The sequence below is a fragment of the Trichoplusia ni genome, chromosome 28, assembly GCF_003590095.1.
Source record: "Trichoplusia ni isolate ovarian cell line Hi5 chromosome 28, tn1, whole genome shotgun sequence".
Lineage (NCBI taxonomy): Eukaryota > Metazoa > Arthropoda > Insecta > Lepidoptera > Noctuidae > Trichoplusia > Trichoplusia ni.
In genome coordinates this window covers 2,224,462-2,239,670 of record NC_039505.1, presented here as the reverse complement: position 1 = coordinate 2,239,670, position 15,209 = coordinate 2,224,462, and the positions used below count along the sequence as shown (strand labels likewise).

General features: G+C 35.4%; 1 pseudogene; it reads right to left on the bottom strand.

Moving 5' to 3' along the window:
* Positions 1-13,471: 13,471 nt before the first annotated feature.
* On the bottom strand, positions 13,472-14,810 carry LOC113506102 (annotated as a pseudogene).
* Between the last annotated feature and the right edge of the window lie 399 nt (positions 14,811-15,209).

The following is a 15,209-nucleotide window of genomic DNA, read 5'->3' as shown; positions in this document are numbered from 1 at the left end:
TAAACTTTGCTTTCCCCCTGTATATTCGACAGTATTTTGTTATTGATCTCAGATGCCTGGTCATTGCGAGGAGTTAAAATAGATCTTTCGCATAGCCAAGAATTGTCCCTATTTAATATATTTGTTACGTCACCGTAAACCGACGATATAAGATGTGGTTGAGATTGCACCATACAACATAATTCAGGCGTCAGTATAAGTTTTCCTTGGTGTAGTTGTGGATAGGTACCTTCACCAATCTTTAATAATGTGTCAGAAAATTGACTATCATCCGGGTTATCTCCAGTTCTCACTCGCATATTTATAGTCAAATGCACCGATTGTATATCTCGCCATAAATAAGAGCTTTTCAGGCAAGCCCTAACCTCATCAGCTCGGGTTCCCCGTGGTATTACCGGTAAGGTTTGTCGGAAATCACCACAAAATAAAACCGTGATACCGCCCATTGGTCGATCATTTTATCTTATATCCCTTAAAGTTCTGTCTACCGCTTCTACTCCTTTTCGATGGGCCATCGTACATTCATCCCATATGATTAAACTACACTCGCGTAATACCTTAGCTTTGTCGCTATTTCTTGAAATACTACAGGTTGGATTTTCCGTGCGATCTAAATCAATTGGTATTTTAAACATACTGTGAGCAGTTTTACCTCCTGGTAGCAATGTTGCAGCTATCCCTGATGAAGCTACGGCAAGAGCAATTTTACGCTGATTTCGAACATAAGCCAATATTAATTTAGTCAAAAAGGTTTTTCCAGTTCCTCCAGGTGCATCTAAAAACCATATTGTTCCCAAATTATTTTGAACACTATTGCACACGCGGTCATAAACTGAACGTTGTTCTGCAGTCATCATTGGGACACCGTTTTCTAATGTTGTCAGCAGTTCCGTTAAATTGTAACCAATCTCTGCGGAATATTCCCTATTAGTTACCTCTCCGACTGAGGTTGGTGTTGGCAAACCATATTCACAGAGTGATTTACCGCCTACTGCTGTTAAGTCATCCTGAAGAGCTAATAAGCACTGATGTATGGCAAGATCACGGAAATTATCATTAGTTGTGCCTTCATCATTGTTAGGTATATTTCTAAGAAAGTCTTCTGAAAATTTTTCTTTATATTTTTCCCATAATGTTACAGCATCTGACAAATTACAAAATGTGAGTAATGTTACAAATAAATGGCGTAACCGTCGTGGATTATCACTAACACAGGATTCTGCTAAAGCGTCATCCCAATGCTGATCATTTTCAAGCAAATGACGCGCTTGGCAAGCTGCTTGATAAGTGGGATAAACAACATCGTCTACTTTTCTCAAATCTATAAATGAGGTTGGTCCTCGCACGGTATGTAATAATAATCGCAAATAGAAACACTCAGCGTTGTTAGGATGAACGGTGTACACTCTACCAAGAACATGTTCTTTAAAAATACCTGACTCGCCATCTACAGGCCTGCCACGGCGTCTTCGATTAAAGACACCCCGTTGCTTATCGTAGGTATAATACGATGGAACTTCCTCATACAAAAGAGATTTTGCAAAATCATCAGTTTGGCAAAGTCGAAAGAATGCTAATAAACTTGTTTGTCTAGGGTTCTCTAACCGTTCTGTGACATTTTCGGCGTTGAAATATATACGTTGGCCGCCTTCAAGATGAACATCCAGATGAGTCACAGGTGGATATCTTTCGTGAATGTTGAAACTTAAGATCCGCCACACAGCTTCTGAAGAACTTATATATCTGCCTGACTGAAATCTTGTAACTTCATCATGTTCATTTCTCAACGCAAATGTAGCTTGGTCACTGCCCTTATTAATATACTTACAAATATATTTTATTGACTCTACACTATTACACATTTCAACATTTATGTGAGCTTGAAATGCTCTGGACAACACAGGAGAATACGGAACGACCCACCTATTATCTAAAGTAACTTGTTGTCCAGACACTCGCTTTTCAACAGTAAAACCATCATTATCTCTTGAACGGCGACGATATAATGGGTATCCATCATGTCCTGTTACAGTGCCATCCACTAAGGCTTTTGGATATCTTTTAGTGCAACGACCGTCTTGCATGCAAGGAGAATTCCCGTTAAACGAACCACATGGACCATGTATCATATGAGTTTTAACAATGTCGTATAACACGGGATCTGCAATCGGACTTGGAATTTCAGCACTGATTAAACTGTCTACATCATTAGGTCGAACCTTATCTTTTAACCAAAGCAGGATATGTGCGTGAGGTAAGCCGCGTTTTTGCCATTCAATACTATACATATAACACAATACTTCTCCAAAAATTTTATCTTTGGTAAGTAGATCTATCATTGATTTTAATTTTAAATGAAAAACTCTTGCTATGATATCATGGCGGTCATGCGGTGCTTGACCCTCAAGAAGCTCCCGAGTAATTTCATCCCACTTAGGATTGGTAGTTACAGTAATAAATAAGTCGGGACGTCCATATTTTCTTACGTAACAAAAAGCATCTTGAGTACGTTCGTGCATGTATCGTGGACCACCAGTAAAAGAAGAGGGCAAAATAACTAAACGACCCATATTCACCGTATCGTTATCTTGCTGCATGGCGTCGCGAAGGTGAAGAATACGTGTTCTTCAACGCGCAGCTGCCTTTGATTAGATCGTATATAAACTAATCTTTCGGTTTCAATTTTTGCGTACATGTCTACAATAAACTGATTGAATAAGCCACGAAAACGTTGAAAGTATACAAACCTATTCCGTCTTACTTGCAAGTGGTAACAGTAAAATTGAAGGCATGAAATCTTTTTATTATAATTAGGTGCGCCTGTACGCGGATCAGTTTGGTATAAAGCAAAATTATAACCATCTTCCCCTCGACAGTATATCAAAGGATATTGCAAACTGTCGTAAGCCCTGTGGGTTTCATAAATACGTTGCAAACGATTATCTCTGGAACGGATAACGATATCACGCCTATCACATTCCTGGTCGACCAATACCACAGCAACTTCATTCGTGGATGGAGCATTATAACGCCCAGGGTGTTCCTGAGTTGGACGCCTATCGGCATTTATAACAATTTTATAATTGTTATCATCATCTCGAGGAAGAGCTTCTAATGCCGATTTAAAACTGCATACATACGAATTAACCTGATGCAACATGTTCTGAAGTTGTGATATGAGTTCAGTATTTAAATTCGGGAAATATTGATTTCTTATATTCGACTGTTCGTTGTAGTCGGATATAAAATATATTTGAAGAAACTTAGGTTGGTTTTCAGGCAAAAGGGATCCTATCAAATGGTAAACCTGACCTTGTATCTTAAAAGTAGGCATGAAATGACCTTCTGAGATTTGTTGAGCGCCAAAGGATGTCATTTGAAATGCACTATTATAAGTGCGAATATTATCTAAAAACTGTTTAGATTGTATATGTTCCCCTAAAAGTAGTGATTTCAAAGGTTCCGGTGGGTCTTCGAATGAAGGCAAATTTATTTTACCTGTAGAACAACAGAAACCAGCTGACTCCTTACTCCACTTTGAAGCATTACAAAAACGACATACCACGTTCATATCGCCTATTACAGAAGATGATCCATAATCAATTGTGAGGTTATAAGCAAACCCACTTTTATATTTGTCGGACCAAGCCACCGAATTTCTAGATTGATCTTCTATGTGTACATCTAAGTTATTAAGGCTATGTCGAAATCTGTCTGCAGTAAGACGGGCCTCTCGCTGTTCGTCCGTTTCAAGAGACCGAATATTTTCGATTCTTAATCTTTCATTAGACAAACTTACTGATCGTTCTTGTCTCAAAGAATTATAATATTCGCGTACCGACTCTAGTCGTTGTTCATGCTCATGTGCGTCTTCGAGAGATCGAATAACATTATGGTGCACCCTATCATTTGTCAAACGGTCTTCATATTGAGTTAAAGTTTCAGATTCTCGAGATAAAATATGACGTTCGCGGTCAGCTGTGAGACGCAATTCCCTCTCAGTGTAGGTTTCTGACTCGCGAGACAATATATGACGTTCGCGGTCAGCTGTGAGACGCAATTCCCTCTCAGTGTAGGTTTCTGACTCGCGAGACAATATATGACGTTCGCGGTCAGCTGTGAGACGCAATTCCCTCTCAGTGTAGGTTTCTGACTCGCGAGACAATATATGACGTTCGCGGTCAGCTGTGAGACGCAATTCCCTCTCAGTGTAGGTTTCTGACTCGCGAGACAATATATGACGTTCGCGGTCAGCTGTGAGACGCAATTCTCTGTCAGTGAAGGTTTCTGACTCGCGAGACAATATATGACGTTCGCGGTCAGCTGTGAGACGCAATTCCCTCTCAGTGTAGGTTTCTGACTCGCGAGACAATGTATGCCGTTCGCGGTCAGCAGTGAGACGCAATTCTCGTTGTGACGCAGTTTCAGCATCTCGGGATAACACATGTTGTTCTCGGTCAATGGTAAGCCTCAGCTCTCGTTGAGAAGAGCTTTGAGACGCCCGTGATGTAGCTCGTCTCGCTCTGTCAGCTGCTAATCGCATCTCTCTCTCTGGAGAGCTTTCATTGGCTCGAGAGGTTGAGGCACTAACTCTCATAGAGTTTAACCGATGTGCTCTTTCCTCTGCCGATTCTTGAGAACGCGCATTTCTCATCCTTTTAGCATCTCTCGAATTTCGAGATAAAGATGGTCGTTTTTTAAGTGGCATTGTGTATTTTTAATCGACGGTAACTGAAGCTACCTTACACTTACAATTATATATAGTTATTATGTAATAATTACGAAAATAAACTATTAATATAATAAAACACTACCAATTACGAAAATAAACTATTAATACAATTAAACACTACCAAAATAACTAATATAATAATAACGAAAATAAACTATTAATATAATTAAACACTACCAATTACGAAAATAAACTATTAATTTAATTAAACACTACCAATTACGAAAATAAACTATTAATTTAATTAAACACTACCAAATTACGAAAATAAACTATTAATACAATTAAACACTACCAAAATAAATAATATAAAAATTACGAAAATAAACTATTAATATAATTAAACACTACCAATTACGAAAATAAACTATTAATACAATTAAACACTACCAAAATAACTAATAGGTGTACCTACTACTAATACTATTAATCTAATACCTATTATATAAACTAACAACAAAACAATTCTAAAAATAAACTATTCAAAGACTAAAAGTCGTGCTGATAAGCACGGTTTGCAAATAACAATTATTGATTGTCAATAAGGTCGAACAGTCTGAACGTCTATTCGCATCAACAGCCAAATATTGTATGACGCTCGAGCGCGGACGCCCCGCCTTTTTATACCTCCCGCCACGACGCGCGTCGAGCGCGGCAACCGATACACAAAAATAATCCTTATAGCATGACTCTGTATTCACGCGCGATTTCTTATTATTTCATGTATAACTTTGGTGTTTCTACACCGATTTACATGATTCTTTTTTTATTGAATAGGTAATAATGTTAACTTTTTTAATTGGGGATGAGTGATAGTGTTGTAAACGTTAGAGTAGACAAATACAATCAGAAATCTCCGAATTGCTAAGCTATCGGGAGTTTCACGTGTTATTGTGAGTCAACCATAAAAGTTAGACATATGCTGTCGAGGAATATTTTTTATATAATTTTAGGGAGAATATTTCCGTCATACATGATTTCTATGTAGCTTTAACCTATAAGCCTGCACACGTGACGGAAGCTTAAAAAATGGAGTAACTTACCCCGTTTTCCCAATATTTCCCTTCACTGCTCTGCTCCTATTGGTCGTAGCGTAATGAAAAGTATACTATAACCTGCCCAAGAGTATGAAGAATAATTGTGCCAAATTTCGTTAAAATCCGTCGAGTAGTTTTTGTTTCTATAACGAATATACAGACAGACAGACAGACAGACAAAAATTTTACTGATTGCATTTTTGGCATCAGTAGCGATCCCTAACCACCCCTTGATAGTTATTTTTTAAATATATTTTATGTACAGAATTGACCTCTCTACAGATTTATTATAAGTATAGATAGATAAATAGATATAGAATATATTTTATGTACAGAATTGACCTCTCTACAGATTTATTATAAGTATATAGATGATAAGAATAATATTCTTTTCTATTAAAAAATGAAATGTACATATGTGTGCACTAGTGCACAAAGGTAAGAAGTGAAACTTCTTATTTTTCGAAAAAATATTTACGTAGGTACCAACTATATCCAACTCGACATAAATTGGTTAAATTAGAGAAGGTAAACGTTCTTAAACGTTCGTAAAAGGTAAAAGGCTTTTATTATTCATAGACATGAGTACAAATTTAATAATATAAAAAATAAATTTTATCTTATTACTACTGAGTATTAAATATTTTAGAAAAATAAATTCATACCCAAGTATTCGAAAAAGAGATTTAATAACTTATTTTTTTTAGAAATAAGTAATTAATATAAATATTTACTATATTACTATCGAAACGATCCAACAAGATCCGCCTCCCAACGCAGTAATAATCTGCAAAAACCATTGAAAACCTCTTTTCAAAAAACAAAAATGACGTTTCGACTCCGTTCGCAAGGAAAAAACTTAAATTTAGCTTGAATATACGTAAACACTTGACATCTAAAATCAGCTGTTCAATGAAATCCGGCCATTTTGTATGGATAACTACAACGTTTGATCGTTGGTTTCGTTATCTTTTTTGTCGATCACGATCGCGACAATAACGACCACCGAAAGTGCTGCTTGTCTACGCATTTGTATGGAACAAACACGATGACGATTCGTTTCGTTATGATTTCGTTATTAATTATTACATTGTCTACCAACTTGCGATAACGATGACGATTGACCACGTGATTTAACGCGGCTTATGTCAATCCCATACAGTTGAGTCTTGTCGAACTTCGGTATCGTTTTTAAATTGTTACTTTGTCTAAGCCCCCCGGTTCCTCTACTGATAGTTCCGATACAGATTCTAGTGATGAAAACAAAACACAAGATAGCACAGTTCAGGTAACCGCAGAAAACCAATCAGATCAAACAAACATTAATGAACCTGCAACAACAGAAGTTTCGCTAAATCAAGAAATTGGAGAAAATACTTCACCACAGGAAGAAAAGAAGAAGGGAAGAAAAGAAGAAGGGAAGAAAACGTAAACGAAATGAAGAAAGCTGGAAACAGAGCAAAGCTAAAAGTCTAAGAAATTTAGGAAAACCATATATTAGCAAGAAAAATAAAGCTATCAAACCTCGTTCTTTTCAAACACCCTGTAGTGATAAATGTAGGCTCAAATGCTGTGAAAAGATAACTGTAGACCAAAGACAAAACATTTTTGATGTGTATTGGAAACTCGGCCAAGTTGATGCTCAGAGATCGTTTATTATGTCTTGTATGACAAATATAACTCCAAGATACAAATATACAAATGCTCGTAATCCAAGAAATTGCAATCAAGCATTCCATTTCTTAGTAGAAGGGCAATCGGTACGAATCTGTAAAACTTTTTTTATGAAAACCTTGGATATTTCTTATCGTGTTATACGTACTGTCAAGAGCAAAATAGATGAACACGGAATTCTAGCCCAAGATCGGAGAGGACAGCACAGCAACCATGTAAGGGTTGATGAACAACTACTAAACGATATCATACAATTCATAGACTCAATACCTAGAATTGAATCCCATTATATTAGGCAATATTCTAGTCGTGAATACATTGATGGTGGGAAAACAATTTCAGATCTTTTCAGGGACTTTAAGGATAATCAAAATAAAAATAACAAAGCAGCTGGTAGATATTGCACATTCTATAAAGTATTTACACAAAATTATAATATTTCTTTTTTTCGTCCCAGAAAAGATCAATGTGATTTATGTTTGCAATACAAGAACTCGACGCCTGATCAAAAAGTATTCCTCAAAGAATCGTACGAAACCCATTTGGAAGAAAAAACATTGAGCCGTCAAGAAAAACACGATGATCGCTGTAAAATAGATGACAAAAATAAAGTTCTTGTGTTTGATCTGCAAGCTGTTCTACAATCTCCTAGAGGAGATACCTCAGGATTTTATTACAAATCAAAATTAAATAGTTACAATTTCACAGTAACGTTGTTGAACAAAAAAGTTGACGGCCAAGTTAAAGACTCGTATGATGATGTTCACTGCTTCTTCTGGAACGAAACTGACGCAAAACGCGGGGCCAACGAAATCGGATCTTGTTTGATAAAAGTTTTTGAGAAGATATCGGCGGAGTCACCAAAGGACAATGGGTGTAATTTAATTATTTATTCTGACAATTGTGCCGGTCAAAATAAATACAAATTTATAGTAGCACTTTACCTGTATGCAGTCACTCATCTAAATATTAAATCTATTACTCACAAATTTTTAGTAAAAGGTCATACCCAAAACGAGGGTGATAATATCCATAGCCTCATAGAAAAGGAGATAACCAAAAATCTAAAATCCGGTCCTATATATTCCCCTCACCAGTATGTAGCTATAATTAAAAACGCAAAGAAGTCTGGCAAGAAATTTTCAGTACATGAACTTACGTTTGAGTCGTTTTTAGATTTAAAAAAACTACAAGAAGATGGGGTTTCAATTTTAATAAGACTAAAGACTGCAGAACTGTTCTATGGAATGACTTAAAGGTGATAAAAGAGAGCAAAGATACACCATTTTCATTTTTCGTTAAAACCTCGTACAAAGATACTATATACCAGGAAGTGAGTGTCAGAAATAGAAGGAAAAAAATGCTACCTCTGTGGGAAATTGTCCCAACGAATGTCTACATAACTAAGCAAGAACTAAGTGAGAATAAAAAGAAGGATCTGAGAGAATTATTAACAAAAAAATTGATCCCAAATTTTTATTCGGATTTTTATAACTCAATTATTTAATAGTGTACCTTCCTCAACATTGATGACTGATTATATACCAAAGTTAATTAAAAATAAGGATGCATAAGTTTAATTATGTTAGATTTAGAAGTTTATATTTTATGTTTTGTAGAGATTTAAGTAAAATTTATCATGACTTTGTTTTATTTAATAGGCTGGATCACCCAAGTGGGTTTTTTTTTAAGTAAGTTGGAACTTTTAGTTTGTATTTCTATAGTGATTTTTATTTTATATAATTGGAGCAATATTCTAGCTTGATTTATGTTAATTTACAGAGCTTATAAATGAGACTGACTGCTTCTTGTGAAGGTTGCTGCAATAAAAGATTGATGATTATAATAAGGTCTTTTAATTAATTAAGAAAACGTACTTTTACGGGCTGCTAATTTAAATAAAGTGACCCAATCTCTAAATCTATTTTCCTAAAGTAGTCATATACAGACTAAATACTGAATTGGTCATTATAAATAATACATTATTCAAACTGAAACAGACTTAAAACTTAATGGAACATTTGCATTTTAAAATATTTGCTTTACTTTTTATAAAAAGGGACCTAACTTAGAATGTACACATTATAATATTTTTTAAAAATAGATAGACATTATTTTCGGACTTTTTTTTACTCAGATCTCATAAATAACTAATCATGGACGTTAAAAATACAAGCTTTCATAAATAATATAAATCAGTTTTATTTTTATGCATCCACAAGCAGGATAAGTCCTCATTGCAAGATCTTCTTTTGTTATTTCCCAAAAATCGTCTATTTTGAGATAAGTCAGTATTCCATTAAGCATGCGACATGTCTTGCACAGTCTTAAGATAAAACTGATTCCTTAGGGTCAATAACACCTAGACTCAGAAAAATTCATCTGCTTTGAGTTTGAAAACGTCATATAAATTTACTGCAATTCCAAGTAGTCCATGTACAGCACCCACAGTCCTTACAGACTCGAGATTTAACAAACGGTTGTCTGAATGACCACCCATTGGTTAGAATCAGAATAAATGTCTGGCTGACAGAGGGGCTACACTCACATTTATCTAAATAATTTTCCCTCATTGTTAACTATGATTAAAGTATATTAGTGCACTAAATACTGTAGGTTTACTATGAATAGAGACTAGTTAACATCAGAAATACAGCAAGAATGCAACTCCTATAGAGATACTAAATTTTCAATGATATTAAACATTGCCCAATCAGCAAATTTGCAAGATTGTTGAGAACCTTCTGTCAACCTGCCCAAGAGGTTATGTTCAAACATACACAAAAAATAATAGAACAAGTTAAGTACTTAGCCTTGTTGCATAACAATAGCAATCTTGATGCTGTCAACTGACCTGAGATGGGGCCCCATTACATAATCCGAAACTATAAGAACATTGCAGAAAATGTATACTAGAACTAGTTTCTAAAGCTTTTCTAATAGAATGGTGACACATTGTAATAGCGAAAACAATTGTAGTGTGGTGCCTTGTTTAGAACGATGACTTGCATTTAATACATCAATTAGAACATAATTATTATTATTACTCATAATATTAACTGGATTAAAACACATTGCAAGACTATACAGCCATAGTAAAAATAAATAAAATAAAATAAGCCTTTATTGCTGTTCTACAATTTACACACATTTTCTTATTGCTAATAATATTCCTATATGAACAGATCGACTACACGATCGGTTTCACTTGACAGCTTGTCTTCCGACATAGGCCTCCTCTAAAGATTTCCATTTCTGTCTGTCTCTCGCTGTTCTCGTCCACTCTGGACCCGCAACCGTTTTGAGATCATCTTCCCATCTTTTTGTTTGACGCCCTTTACTTCTTTTTCCATTCCTGGGATACCACTCTGTTATGGTTTTTGTCCATTTTCCATTTGTATCTCTAAGCATATGTCCAGTCCATCGCCATTTTAAAGTTTTACATGTTTCCTTTGCATTCTTAAATTTAGTTGTATTTTTAATTTTTTCCAATCTTATCCTATCTTTCCTCTTGACGCCCAATACGCTTCTCTTCATTCCATTTTGACATACCTTTATTTTGTTTATTAAGTTCTCTGTCAATGCCCATGTTTGGCAACCATAAGTTAAGCATGGTACAATGCCCATGTTATAAACTTTTCTTTTGTCTTTGATAGGCATGTCCTTGTTCTTCATGACTTCGCTGAGTGACCAATATCTCTTCCATGTATTGGCTATCCGTCTTTGAATCTCTTTATGCATGGTGTCTTCAGCGGCTATGAGTTGTCCTAGATATACGTATTCTTCGACATATTCTATCTTCTCGGAATTGACTGTGATGGTATGCGTCTGTGAGGAGTTAGTCATAATCTTTGTCTTTGCCGTGTTCATCGTAAGTCCAGCTTCCGCGCTTTGATCCGACAGTTGTTGTAACATTTGCTCTAATTTTATTGGACATTCTGCAAATAAAATCAGGTCATCTGCAAATCTTAAGTGGTTCAGTTTTTCGCCGTTTATGTTCAAGCCTTCGTGATCCCATTGCAGATTCCTGAATATCATCTCCAGAGCCGCCGAAAACAACTTAGGAGAGATTGGGTCTCCTTGCCGGACTCCTCTTTCTATAGGAAATTCTTCACCTATCTTTTCAAGCTTGATTTGGGCTGTGCTTTTGGAGTATACGTTCCGAAGCAGACGTATGTACTTTCCATGTATTCCCTGTATACCTAGTGCTTCCCAGATATACTCATGTTCCAAGGAGTCGAAGGCTTTATTGTAATCAACAAATCCCAGATAGTATTTTTTATTGTACTCTTTATATTTTTGTAGAACCTGTATATGGTCTATTGTTGAATATTTACTGCGGAAACCCGCCTGCTCCCTTGGTTGGTTTTCATCGAGGGTAGAAGTGATTCGTGACAGGATTATTTTTGAAAAGACTTTATAGACATTGGACATCAAGCTTATAGGTCTGTAATTATTTATATCTCCTTTATCTCCTTTTTTATGTAGTAATATTATTGTTGATTTAGTCCAGTCTTCGGGGATAATTTCGGTCTCTATTATTTTGTTAAATATATCTGTTAATATAGGACCAATGACTGGTGTAGTAGATTTTAAGAGTTCATTTGTGACTTGATCAGCACCTGGTGTCTTGTCTGTCTTTTGCGTATTGATTGCTCTAACTGTTTCTTCATTTATTATTTTAGGGATTGCCTCAGAATCTTCGTTATTCATTCTATTTGTTGTTTCTTTTTGGTTATTGCTTTGGTAAAGCTTTCGATAATAGTCCGTAGCTGTCTTTAGTATTTCTATTCTTTTGTTTGTATAACTGTTATCTATGTTCTTTACTTTTAGCATCCAATCTTTTTTATTGTTCATTTCCTTTATTGCTTTTTTGATTCCACCGGTTCTTTCTATATATTTATTTATTGTGGAATGCCTTTTATTTTCCTTGTCTTTCCTGATGTTTTGGTTGATCTTTTTGCTGAGTTCTGATATTTTGGGACGGTTTACTTTCTTTTCTTTCTGTTGTAATAATTCCTTCCTTTCTTGTAATAACTGGTATGTCTCATCTGATATTACTCTTTTACTCTCTGCGTTTGTTTTCTTCGTTTCTGTTCTCAATAGGTTTATAATCTTCTTGTAGTGTTCCTGAATCGACAGTGGTTCTTTTGTTTCATTATTTGTTAGTTCCTGTAGGTTATTCAAAAGTTGAGTGGTATTACCGGTACATACAATGGCTGAATTATTTGTACGAAATTGCCTTTTGGTCTTAACTTTTGTTCCTGTTAGTTTTGCACGAACCATTTTATGGTCCGAATTGAAATTCAGGTAGTGTATGACGGATACGTCTTTGATGATTTTGGCATTATTAGACATAATAAAGTCAATTTCGTTTTTATGGAGTCCGTTTGGGGAGGTCCATGTCCACTTCTTTGTTTCCTTTTTCTTATAAAAACTATTCAAGATCTTAAGTTTGTTTTCTAGAGCGAAGGAGACTAGTCTGGATCCATTTTTGCTCCTTTTTCCCTGTCCATATTGTCCCACCGTATATTCTTCTCCGCTGTTGTTGCGTACTCCTATTTGTGCGGTGAAGTCACCCATTACTATAACATTTTTGTTGCAACTTTGCATAGTAATTTTCAGATCTTCATAGAATATTTCAATATTGGCCACATCTTCCTTCTTATTCGATTCAGTTGGAGAGTATGCCTGGATGATTGACCAGTTTTCTTCTTTATTTAAAGGCAATGTTATGTTCAATATTGTTATTCTTTCAGATATTCCTTTTATTTCTTCTACTCTGTGTGCTAGGTTCTTTTTAATTAAAAATCCCACCCCATATTGTCCATGTGTTTCGCCTTTATAATATAAAATATAGTTTCCATAATCATGTATCCCTTCTCCATATCTTCTCATTTCGCTTATACCTATTATATCCCACTTTATGTCTGCTAAGGCTAATTCGAGTTCCAGGCGTTTCTCAGTGGTTCTTAGTGACCTAGCGTTAAAAGTGGCTATGTATAAATCCGATGTAAGTTGGTGCGTCTTTAGAGGGTCGTGGTCTTTTTCCCCCACGAGGACCAGTCGGCTTGGGGGAGGAAGTTTCGTTTCTTTGTTTGGTTTCTTATTTGGTTTGTGTTCCCGATCGCTGGTGTTTAATTGCTATTGTTTCGTTGCAGTTGGGCTGGTTGAAAAGGAGTTAGACCGAATTCTCATCATATCAAATGCGTTTTTTCTACTGGTTGATGATGGGGTTAGTAATTGTTGTTTTCTTGGTTGAGCGTTTCCTTGTGGGGAGGTTGATGTTTCTCTCTTCCTTTTATCTTTACTGTTTGAGTTTTCCTTGATCACGAGTTTATCATATTTTATGTAGGCGAAATTTCCTTTTTTCCTCTCTTCTATTAGCTTAGGTTGTAATGCTTTCCTCTTCTCTAAAGTTTCTTTTGAGTAGTCTTCAGTTATATAAAATTCCTTAAGTTTCTTTTTTGTTTTCCATGATCTCACTTTTCCTCCACCCACTAACTAATGAAAGGACTGTGGGCCTCGGTTTCTTGTCTTTATTTGATTTTCCGATACGATAAATTTTATTAACTTCCCAATCTTCTAAGGTAAAGTTTAATTCATCCGAAAAGTGTTTTTTCACGTTATCAAGTAACTCCCGTATAGATTTCTCATCCTCCTTTAAGCCATGTATTATAATATTGTTAGTTTTCCTGTCTCCTTCCAAATATTCTAACTTTTGTTCCAAGTTTTCTACTTTATCTTTCAAGATTTTATTTTCTTCCAGTACAGGTTTTAGTTTTTCTTCCATTTTTTCCATTATCGTATTAGTTAATTCTATTGTTTGGTTTTGCATTTCAAGTTTCATTTTATCAAATAAAATTTGGAATTGACCTTCCATTTTTGTGTGTAACGGAACGCATTTTAGTTTATGGGGAAATTAATTGTTTTTGTTGGCAGCACTTGAATGACGCTGTCAGTTGTTGACACTTGACAGGTAATGTCAATGCCCGACAATTTTTGATAGGTGATAATTTCTAACCTTAAAAATTCTTCGATTTTATTCCTTCTAAATCCTCGCCAAATTCCGTGAATATGTGGATAGTTTTATAGCACGAACTCTTTTCCTCACTCAGATGTTCAATTTGAATGTAACTTTCTTGTGAAACTGTAGTTTTTTCTATTAGTTTACAATATTTCTTTGGAGCGTCAGGCAAAGTGATGTTTACGATACAACGACCGGAACCGGAACAGCCATAGTAACATGGCTGCAAATACATAAGTAAGATAAATAGTGCTCAGTTCCACATGTAAGTCAACGAAAAAACCATACTTGTTTCGTTATCAATAGAGAAATTCTCTATTGATAACGAACCAATCTCTGAACAACTACTCTGTTAATCAATTATATTTCAGATCAACATGAAATAAAATTGAAGATTGGATGAACTTACCTAAGTGAAATCCAATTGTAATTTTGTGAATGTTGATCTGAAATATAATCACACACCCTCCCCAGCATCAATGGCTGAACCCTGGCATAATAGGACCCACAAAATCATGGTTAGCTCTATATCAGTGACGTTGAGTTGTGAGTTGCCATAGACAAAAACACTTTTTTTATTCTCTGAAAAAATTCGCGATGCCACACAGTAGCGAATGGGATTACTACTCTGTTAATCAATTATATTTCAAATCATAACTATCTATACTAATATACAAAGCTGAAGAGTTTGTTTGTTTGTTTGTTTGAACGCGCTTATCTCAGGAACTAATGGTCCAAA